Source organism: Diabrotica virgifera, chromosome 4, assembly GCF_917563875.1.
Source record: "Diabrotica virgifera virgifera chromosome 4, PGI_DIABVI_V3a".
In the NCBI taxonomy this organism is placed as follows: domain Eukaryota; kingdom Metazoa; phylum Arthropoda; class Insecta; order Coleoptera; family Chrysomelidae; genus Diabrotica; species Diabrotica virgifera.
In genome coordinates this window covers 86029096-86040957 of record NC_065446.1, presented here as the reverse complement: position 1 = coordinate 86040957, position 11862 = coordinate 86029096, and positions in this window count along the sequence as shown.

Genomic DNA, 11862 nt, shown 5'->3' with positions numbered 1-11862 from the left:
TTTTTGTATTTTGACAACGACACCGATTTGGCCGTCGAAACGTTAATAAAATCATATTTTTAGTAAAATTGTGGCTTATTCCCCATCAAAACTAGTTAATGGCAAAAATGAAACAAGAAAATAGCTTCAGAACAACATTAAGTTTTTGGACAATCCCCGCATGTCTGTTTGTATACGTTACTCTGTAATTGCTTTCTTTTTTATCTCTTATTGTTCTTAATGTATGTATTTGTCTATATTGCTGTTAGTTCTGAAAGCTGGTGTTGTTCCTTTCTTTCTTATGTGTTTGGCTGTTTTTGTTGATATCTGGCCATAAAAAAGAAAGGCAAAACACTAGCTTTCAGAACTAACAGCAACTTAGACGAATACATAAGATACTAGTACACTTTCGAAGACCAAAAATAGGCATTTTTTCAAGAATTTTTTTCTCAACGTTTATTAAAAATGAACAAAAAACTTTTCGCATATTAATGTCTAACTCTTAGAGAGTCCGAAAAAAATATATCTTTTTTCATTTATATAGGTACACTAATATTGTAGAGGGCACAAAAGTCAGCTGCCTTACTAATAAAACACTCGTATTCTAAGGTTATTCCGTATTTATATCTAGAATAGTTATCCTAAGTATAAGGTAGATATAATACGAAAATAATTTGTTACCAATAAACTCGGTATAAGTTAGTTATAAGTATTCCCACTTTATTCCGAAATAATAGTTTGGCAACGGCGCAATCTTCTACACAAATGCATAAAACAACGATATGAAACGAGTGAAATATGTCAATTTTGACTTTTCTTTACAACTGACAAACCAAATTCCGTCATTTTTTAGAATTTTGTATTGTCTGCTATATTTTAATAAATTGTTATTTCGTATGTTGATTTTGTATGTTGAGTTTGAGTGTTTCATAAAATGGCTTCAAATAAAAGAGAACGTTGTATTAAATGGAAAAGTCAAGAAAAAGTAAACAAATTGATTTATTTTACTTATAAATGCAATGTAAATACGCTAATTTCAGCATATTTTGAAGAATATCGTGAGAAATTTTCTACATCTTATAGAAAATAAAGATCTTATTATTCTTGTAGAGTGGAGGACAAGCCTCCTCCTCGCTTGTTCACAGTAAGTGAATCACCTATTAATTTTTCTAAAAACCTCACATCATCTTAAGGAAACCAGATTTTTATTCTGCATTCTTTGAAAAGGAATTTATGCTTTCTTTGAAAGTTTTCCTTTTTCGTGTATTTTTCATCATGTTAATTAAATTATCAACTTCCTCGTTAGCTGCAATACCTCTTAAATACATTTTTTTATTACCTATATATCTACTCACAAAACAAATACAAAAAAATAATATATTTTTGTCTCTGATGACTTTGACAGTCATAAAATAGGTTATACCAAACTTAAACAAGGGTGTGGGTCGGTATAAACTTAGACTAAATTCTTATACCAAGTATAACCTATACCTAAGTTATTCCATGTTTATTGGTAGTGATTTTGCCTATACCTGATTTATTCTCAGTATAACTTTTATACTTGGTTTATTAGTAACAGTGTAGGTCTCGAAAAAAGTAGTTCCGATGGCGGACAGTAGTGCGGCCGATATGTGATACAATTGCACATTTGATGATACAAGCATATAATTTGGACCACATATACTACACATATAAGGGTTCAAATTTAGATATGAGGCCATCTCAGATTTTACCTTTTACAAAAAAGGCGGGGATTCAAAATGGCGACTATACATATGTGACTAATAGCACGATAACTTTTGAACTAGACTTCAGATTTCAACCAAATTTAGTATATAGGTTCTTTTTTTGATTTACAAGATGGATGTGGTGAACCAGAAGAATCGGTTTACCAGAAGTTGTGTTTTTACTGGTTGTTTATGTAAAAAATCTTGTTCTTTTCAATTTTTTCCCTCTGTATATATTAATTTTTCAAAAAGCTAATACCGCAATTGAATAGAGCATGAAATTATTTTGTAGAAAATATTTTGAAAATTTTAGTTATGTTAATTACCATTTAATAAATGCATAATGTATCTTCACATGTACCTATGTGTGACAGATTCGTACAAATATTATAAGAATTATTGTGAATTTAATCGTAGAAGCATACAATTTGGACCACATATACTACACACATTAAGGTTCAAATTTAGATAAAAGGTCATCTCAGATTTTACTTTTTACAAAAATGGCGGGCATTCAAAATGGCGACTATACATATGTGACTAATAGCACGATAACTTTTGAACGAAAAGTCCGATTTCAACCAAATTTGGTATATAGGTTCTTCTTCTGATGTGCAAGACGAAAGTCTTGAACCGGAAGAATCGATTTACCAGAAGTTGTGATTTCCCTGATTTTTATGTAAAAACGTGTTGTTTTTCTAATAATTCTTTCACCCTGTATATATTAATTTTTCCAAAAGTTAATACCGGCGTTGAAAAGAGCGTAAAAATATTTTTAGGTAATATTTTGAACTCTTTAGTTAGGTTAATTACCAATTAATAAATGCATAATGTATCTTCACATGTACCTATAAACCTATGTGCGGCAGATTCGTGCAAATAATATAAGAATTATTGTGCATTTAATGGTTATATCATATAATTTGGACCACACACACTACACATACAAAGATTCAAATTTAGATATGAGGCCATCTCAGATTTTATCTTTTACAAAAATGGCGGGCATTCAAAATGAATCTGACGCACACAGGTACATCTGAAGATACGTTATGCATTTATTAAATTGTAATTAACATAACTAAAAAGTTCAAAATCTCTCGTAAAAATTATGTTTACACTCTTTTCAATGGCGGTATTAACTTTTTGAAAAATTAATATATACAGGGTGAAAGAATTGAAAAAACAACAGATTTTTACATAAAAAAAAAAACAGTAAAAACACAACTTCTGGTGAACCGATTCTTCCGGTTCAAAACTTCGATCTTATTCATCCAAAAAACAACCTTGATGACAAATTTGGCTGAATTCGGACTTTTCGTTCAAAAGCTATCGTGCTATTACTCACATATGTATAGCTGCCATTTTGAATACTCGCCATTTTTGTAAGAGGCAAAATCTGAGATGGCCTCATATCTAAATTTGAACCTTTATACGTGCAGTATATGTGGCCCAATTTATATGCTTGTATCATTAAATGTGCAATTCTTATAAATATTTGCACGAATCTGCCGCACTACAGTTATTTTCAGGATTGGGATCTCTGAAAGAAAAAAATCGTACGGCATTTGAAAAAGAAAGGTTTATTACGTGACAATTTACCACAATTTGACCAAAAAATAAAAAATAAATATTTTTTAACCATGAAAAACTGAAGAAAAAAGGGTGATTTTTTCACAAGATATTCTCAAATTTCCGTAAAATTTTTTTTGCGGAATTTTTCACTAACAGGGGTTAAAGTTTCAAATAATATTGGAAATTATTATCATTCCTCTCTGAATCTAATTAAGTTCCTTTTAAGTTCTTTGAACATCCAATAGTTTTACAAACTGTCACATACATTCCTTTATATTTTGTCACAAGAACATACACTATTCAACAATGAGAGATTTTTTGTGTGTGATTAATGACCCTTTTTTACATTATTATTTATTCTAAAAACACTTCTTCCTCGTTTGTCTTTTTCTTTGACTTTTTCTTACACTGGGAAATAAAAGTAAACAGAGATTATGTTTTTAGCCATTTAGGAGAAATCCTAAAACTTTACGTGAAGTCTGAACTATTCGACCACCTGGGAGAGACCGATTCCAGCTAAAGCCAAGTCAACTGGGACAAGCTCTGGAGATTTCCAGCTCCAGATTTTCTTTTTTAACCTGCACCTTCAGAAAGAGCAGTTTAGCAGCTTAGCACCCTCTCTGTGCTAACTTTGACTGGAAGATTTTCTGGGACGTAGCACAGAACATTTTGGGAATGATACCTGGTTAATTTTTGTCCTCTGAACATTTAGTATTCACGTTCTCCAATAATGTGCACACGTTTTTTCAAGACATATATACGCCAGTCAATGGGAGCAAGAATAGGATATTACCTCCGAATTCTATCCTACTGCATGGATTTTAATGACATTTCGGGAATAGCCTCCACTTATCTCCTAATTAAAAAACTACCTTATGCTGATGTGCGCTTTTATTTTGGGGGTGGGGGGAATTTTTTGGCCAAAGTAACCACGGAAGTGGCTAGAGAACCTAATTCTTAGCAAAAACTGTTTCATAATTTTTTTTTAATTCAACACTTTTTGAGCTATTCGTGGTTGAAAATTTGCCATTTTCATTGAAAAATTACACCTTTTAGAACGGCTTTTGCTAACACTTTAAAAATATGCATCTAACTAAAAAAACTATATTAAACATTTTTGTAGGTTATAAAAAAACAAAGAGACACTTGCCTTCATAAATCTTCTAGTTATGATACAAAAAGGGATATGGTAGGTGAAAATAATTTGTTTTTTGGTACATTCTCTAATCGGTGTATTCAACTTGAAATAACAGAGAAATGGTCGATTTTAGGTGTATAATGCTACTAATACCTTTTTGTAGTGCTTGAAAATACCTTTAAAATGAGCCATATTAAAGGTCCATTACATTAAAACTAAGCGAGATATGCTGCAATCAAAATTGTTAACTAATGTATTTTAAGAAAAAATGAGAAGTCATTTTAACCCCCATCCACCAAAATGTAAATGCATGGTTTTCCTTCTACAGTACCTTTTATTATAGTGTTATTTCTCTGTTCACAAAGTTGGACGGGTTTAAAATGAATGGTTTTTGAAACAAAAAGATAAAATTAAAAAAGCGCATTTTTAAATTTTCTTAAAATCTTTCTTTTTCTTCATGCAACTTGAAAATGATAAGAGATACAGTAATGAAAAATAAAACGGAAATTTTTATCTAAAAAGCCCTACATTTTTGTGTGGTATCTTTTTTCCTACCTCTTATCTTTTTCGAGTTACATAGAGGAAAAGGAAGATTTTTAAGAAAATTTAAAAATGCGCTCTATAATTTGATCTTATTTTTTTCAAAAACCAATCATTTTAATATAGTCCAACTTTTTGAACATAGAAATAACACTATAATAAAAAGTATTGTAGAAGCAAAACAATGAATTTAAATTCTGATGGATGAGGGGTTAAATGTACTTCTCACTTCATCTTAAAATACATTAGTCATTAACTTTGCAGAATATCTCGCTTACTTTGAATGTAATCGACATTTAGTGTTGCTCATTTTAAAGGACTTTTCAAGCACTACAAAAGTTATTAGTGTCATTATACACCTAAAATCTACAGTTTCTCTGTTATTTCAAGTTGAATACACCGATTGGGGCATGCAGCAAAAAAAAACAAACTCTTCTTACCTACCATATCCCTCTTTGTATTTTAATTAGAAGATTTATAAAGGAACGAATCTCTTTGTTTTTTTATAACCTACAGAAATGTTTTATATAGTTTTTAGTTAGATGCACAGTTTTTAAGGTATTCGCAAAAATCCGTCCTAAAAGGTGTAATTTTTTAATGAAAATGGCCAATTTTCAACCACGAATAACTCAAAAAGTATTGAGTTTTCAAAAAATGATCATAGAACATTTTTTGCTAAAATTAGGTTCTCTATGGTTTTCCGTGTCTATATTAACCAAAACATTTTCACCTCCGACAAGAGGTGGGAACCACCCCCAAGATAAAAGCGCACATCGGCATAGGGTAGACTTTGTTTCTTGAGCTATTCCCTACTTACTGTGAAAATATCAAATAAATGGATGTAGTAGGATGGACTTCGGAGCCAAATACCCTCATTGACTGCCCTAATGGTGTAGTTGAATAATATCACATTTATTTTATTCACAATTTTTAATAATTACTAAACATACTTTTATTTTAAAGATTTTGATTGTATTTTTTATAACATCCATAATAGTTTATAGGGTTCCCAAATTTGTGTAACTCTTTGGTGAGGTTCTTGAGCTCAAATATTTTTCCAAAGAATATTTTCTTTGCATTGTTAATAATAATGAGCTTTTTCCCATTTATTTAAATTTAAAATTTCGTTCATTTACTTAACAATTTGCTTAATTATTAATCTACTTAACTTATTTATTTAATTTAAAATTAAATTACTGCCTACTATTTACTCAGAATAGGAAACCATTTTACATGTGATTTTTTTTACTACGGGCCGAAATAGGTGATTTTTTTTTATATAAGTAGGCAGTAGTGTCACCTTATCTAGGCTTGTGCCCGTCCAACTCATTTAGATTTCTGGAGATTATATTTTCGAATAATCGTCCATTATTTATATAATATTATTCATACTTTCAGGTAGGTAGCATCCAACTTATTTGTACGTATTACAATCGTACTATTATTATTTGGTGAATGGTCGTTATTTAACCTAGATATAAGTTGTATTCTCCAGATAAGAGGTACTCAATTTTCTAGCTTTTAACATTATTGTTATCACAATATATACATTAACCTTGTAAAATATAACTTTGTCATCTTTTGTAAAGCTAGTCGTTTGTTAACTCAAAGATTGTCAAAAATCTAAGCAGTTATATTTAACCTTCGGAGTACGGAGATTATTTGACTTACTTAGATTACGATGATGGGTCAAGCGTGACCCATTCTCATTTTAATTATAAGGATGTTTTAAATAGTCAGTATTATTAAACAATATCTTTAATTCAACAAAAAACAAAGAAAATCCTAAATTATTGTATTTAAATTTTTTAAGATGGTTACTCATGGGCATATACTAGTTCGCTCCGCGGCGGCCAGATTTTAATACCTTACAGAAAACGGGCATGGGTAAATTTGCTCCGGCGATATATTTGAATACAGTGGAACCTCGATAAGTCGGATTAATCGAGACTGCGGCCGATCCGAGTTATCGAAAATCCGAGTTAACCGGAGAGTATAGTAAAAAATAATAAAACACGTTATACTTACAGATAAACTACATTATAATTGCAAAAACATGAAGTACATAAAATATGCACCATATGTACATCTAAATTACGTACAGTTGTATACAGTATTGTTTATTTCTTGGTAAAAAACTTGGTCAAAGTAAAAAAATGTTTGTTTTGTCTGATTAAAATCGGTTCGGGTTAGCAGGATTTCCGGTTATCGGAGGCCGACTTATCGGGGTTCCACTGTACGTATACCCGTAAACAGAGACGGCTGCGATTTACGTGTACCTACAAACATATTGAAAATATTCTTCGAAATCCGAACACCGGGTCAGGACTGACCCGGCATCATAGATGTTACGTAGAGGAAAAACTGTAATTTGCATGTTCACGAATTATATACGAAAAAATAGATTGAAACAAATAAGGAGAACTTACGACCAATCAAATTTGTAAAAAAATTATTTTATAAAATATTAAGAAATAACTGAATTTCGGGTCACGCTTGACCCAGTCTTCGTACTCCGAAGGTTAATAAATCTTTAATTGTTTTGTATACAGGGTGTTTCATTAACAATTGTCCATATCGTAACTGGAGAAACATTAGCACAAAATACGTAGATTTAACCCAAAACACCACTTTTGACATTAATAAACGTCAAATACGGTTGCATCTAAAATAGCTCCAGAAAAAATTAATTTTTTAGTAGTTTAACTTAAATTAATTTTATAGTGGTTTTAATTATCATTGATAAGAAGTTTCAGTCCTATGGGTTAAACAGCCTAGGCTTCTTTTCACGGTGTTTAACTTTTGTGTGAACAGTTTAAAATTTGGCCATGGTTAAACGTACCTAAATATTGACATTCAGCTCGCAGTTTTTGTGACAATTAAAACATTTAAATTTCATCGTGGGTAAAAACATTTACATATTGTAGAATAGTGATACAAAAGTGAAAATATTCTCCCCAGATGGGGGAGAATATAAAAAAGACGCCAGTGTGCGAACTAAATACTGCTGAAGTTATTAGTGATAGTAATCAAGACATGGATACAGGAACTATCACCACAAATTCTTCTGCTACAAGGGAGGTAAAACTTTTTAATATTAATTGTAATAGTTACGACTTTCAAAATTGTTGTGTTTATGTTGAGAAGACCAATGATCAGAATATTTCCCGTTTGCATCCAATGGTTGTTGCAGATATTTTACATCAAAAATTAAAGATTAATAATATTAAGCAAATTAAAAGTATAGGAAGAAACCGTGTTAAAGTAATCCTCAAATCTATTTTGGATGCAAACAATTTAGTCAATAATAGTCACTTAAAGGACGATAATTTAAAAGCGTACATTCCAAATCACCTCTTGGAAATCAAAGGACTGATACGCGATGTTGATACCAAATATAATATTGACTATTTGAAAAAATATATGAGCTCTAGTTCACCAATTATTGATATTAAAAGAATGCACAGGAAAGTAGAAAAGGATGGAAATACAGAATACGTCCCTAGACGTAATGTTATAATTACTTTTGAAGGCAATTGTTTGCCAAACTATGTTGTGATAAATTATGTGTTTTTCCAAGTGGAAAAATTGTTGGGTAAAGTGACGCAATGTTATAAATGCCTCAAATATGGACATATTTCTAGACAGTGTAAAGGTACACAGGAATACTGTATACAATGTGGACAAATTAAAAATGACATACATACATGTGATGAAACAAAAAAGTATTGCATACACTGTAAAACTGATAAGCATATATCGATCTCTAAAAACTGTCCTTTTTTCGAACATCAAAAAAAAATAAAAAATATCATGATTGAACATAAAATCTCATATTTGGAGGCAAAAAATTTGAGTGACTCATCATTTTCTGGTCTTATTTCTAATAACAGATTTGAAATATTGTCAAATTCAGACAAAGAATTTCCAAAATTAACTAACTCCTCTGAAGTTAGTACATCTCCTTATTTCAAGCCATTGAGGCCTCACCTACAGAAACCCAAAAGTTTTAGCCAACCAAGCTGTAGTACATCAAGCACTGAGTATAGTGCAAATAAAAAAAGAAAAGTATCATCTCCAACTTCCGAAGATCCTACACCATATCTCATCCCTTTCAGATTTGGACCGTCTCAACCTTTACCTCCCTTAAATAAGGAAAGTTTTCCTAATACAGACAATGATAAAAATAAGTTAGTAGATTCCTTAGTACTTCTTTTCTCAAGTTTTATTCAAAATATTAATTGTTTAGAAGAGGCAAAATCACTTGACATGAATTTGTTAGCCAAAGGTATTAATAATGTTCTAGATAATATTTTAAAAAATAACTCATCTAATGAACAAATCTAAACTCAAAATAATACAATGGAATGCTCGATCAGCTGTTGCTAACAAAAACAGCCTTATTAACTTTTTAATAACCGAAGATATTGACATAGCTTTAATAAGTGAAACTTGGTTTAAACGGGATGTTGTATATATTTATAGAGGTTATAATGTGATACGCGAAGATCGCGATGACGGCTATTCTGGAGTTGCTATTTTAATTAAAACTGGTATTCCTTTTGAGCGCATAACAATTAAAAAAAATTATATTCAAGACTTGCTTGCTTGTGGTATTAAAATCAACTATAAACAAAGTTATTTAAGTTTACTCTCTGTATATAGGTGCCCAAAAACTAAAACCAAAACCGAAGATTGGGATAAGTTATTTTCTCAACTAAAACACCCTTGTATCATTGGAGGAGATATGAATGCACATAATTCTTTGTGGGGCTCATATAAAAATGATAATATAGGCCATCAAATTGTGGAGACAATTCAGAATTTAGATTATGTAGTAATGAATAATGGACAACCAACTTGCCAAACGAGTCCAGGAAACTCAGATTCCATGATTGATGTCACGTTTTGCTCACCATCCCTTTTTGATAAAACTTCGTGGTCTGTAGATCTTGATACCTTGGGATCAAATCATTTCGTTATAAAGGTTGTGATCGATGTCTTGGGAACTAATGCTAATACCATTTATCCCAGTACTAAGTGGAACATTAAAAAAGCAAATTGGTCATTATACTCTCAGCTTGTTGATACCTTATTAAACGAAAAACCTCACACATCCTTAAATACCCAAGAAAAATATAATTTCCTTATTGACTGTATTAATGAAGCTTCTAAACAATCTATTTCTGAATATAAACCATTTAAATGCAAACGGACTCCCCCTCCGTGGTGGGATTCGGAATGTGATCAATCCGTTGCAGAAAGAAAGAAGGCATTAATAAACTATAAAAACAATTCTTCTCCTGAAAATTTTTGTAAATGCAAAGAAGTAAATGCTCGTGTCAAAAAATTCCTGAAATTAAAGGCCAAACAAAGTTGGGTTGCATGGTGTTCAAAATTAAATAAACAAACTCCATCTAGTCTTATTTGGAATCAAGCAAGAAAAATGAATAGGAAAAAAGTTAATTTTTCATTACCTCTAAGTAATTCATGGGTAGACGATTTTTTCGATAAAATAGCTCCACCTTACGTAAATAACCAGTTAGATGTTATTAATTCTAAAACCCTTCCATCTGATCAGAATCATTTTCTCCTTACACCTTTTTCGAGAACTGAATTAGAATTTGCCCTTGATAATCGCGTTAGTACCTCACCAGGATACGATGCAATCAAATATCCTATGATACAACATTTACCAGATAACGCAAAACAATTACTTTTAAATATATTTGACCAGATAATTATTGAAGGCAACAGCATAATAGATTTTAAGCGTATTATAGTCGTTCCTATTCCCAAACCGGGGAAAGACCCTAAATTAGCTGAAGCTTACCGACCGATATCATTATTATCATGTATATTGAAGACTCTCGAACGGATGGTTAAGATTAGGTTGGATTGGTGGCTAAGGGATCAAAATCCTTTACCCGCTAACCAACATGGTTTTAAAAAAGGTTATGGAACTTTAGATTCCTTAACAACTCTTGTTGTAGACATTCAGAACAGTTTTTCCAGGAACAGTTATGTGCCCGCTTTATTTTTAGACATCGAAGGTGCTTATGACTCTGTCTCTCTTTCAATTCTCCAAGAAAAAATGATTACATTTTTTAATATTCCATCACAGTTTGCTTCTAACATTGTAAACCTGTATAAAAATAGAATAATTTATTTAAAAAATAATCATACTCTTATAGGCCCTAGACTTAATAATAAAGGATTACCTCAGGGCTCCGTTTTGAGCCCTATTTTATTTAACATTTACACAGCAGATCTACACAACATCACTATTAACAATATTGCATTTAATGTTGTACAATATGCTGACGATTTCTGTTTGTACACAGAACACAAGAAATATCAGCAATCCATTGAAAACTTGAATAGTGTCTATGGTCTCCATAAAAAATGGTTTATTGAAAATGGCTTTGAATTATCATGCAGTAAATCACAAGTTTGTTTATTTACCAGACATAACTTTCCTAATATTAGCACAATCACCTTAGGTGGGCATAAATTTTCTTTTAAAAATAAAATTAAATATCTTGGAATGATACTCGACCAAAAATTGACCTGGAAGTTACATATTGACGACATGTTGAACAGGTGTAATAAGGGAATAAACTTTCTTAAATCAATTAATAGAACTTGGTGGGGATCGGATGTTGAAGTAAGTTTATTATTTTATAAAGCTTACATACGATCTATTTTCGATTACGGCAGTGTTTTGTATGGATCAGCAAGTAATGCACTACTAAACAAAATCAACGTTTTACAGAATTCAGCCTTACGAACATGTCTAGGAGCTATGAGATCCACTCCAGTACAAGCTTTATATTTGGAAGCCTTGGAACCTCCTTTAAATCTAAGACGAAGTTTTTTGTCCAAAAAATATTTAATGAAAGT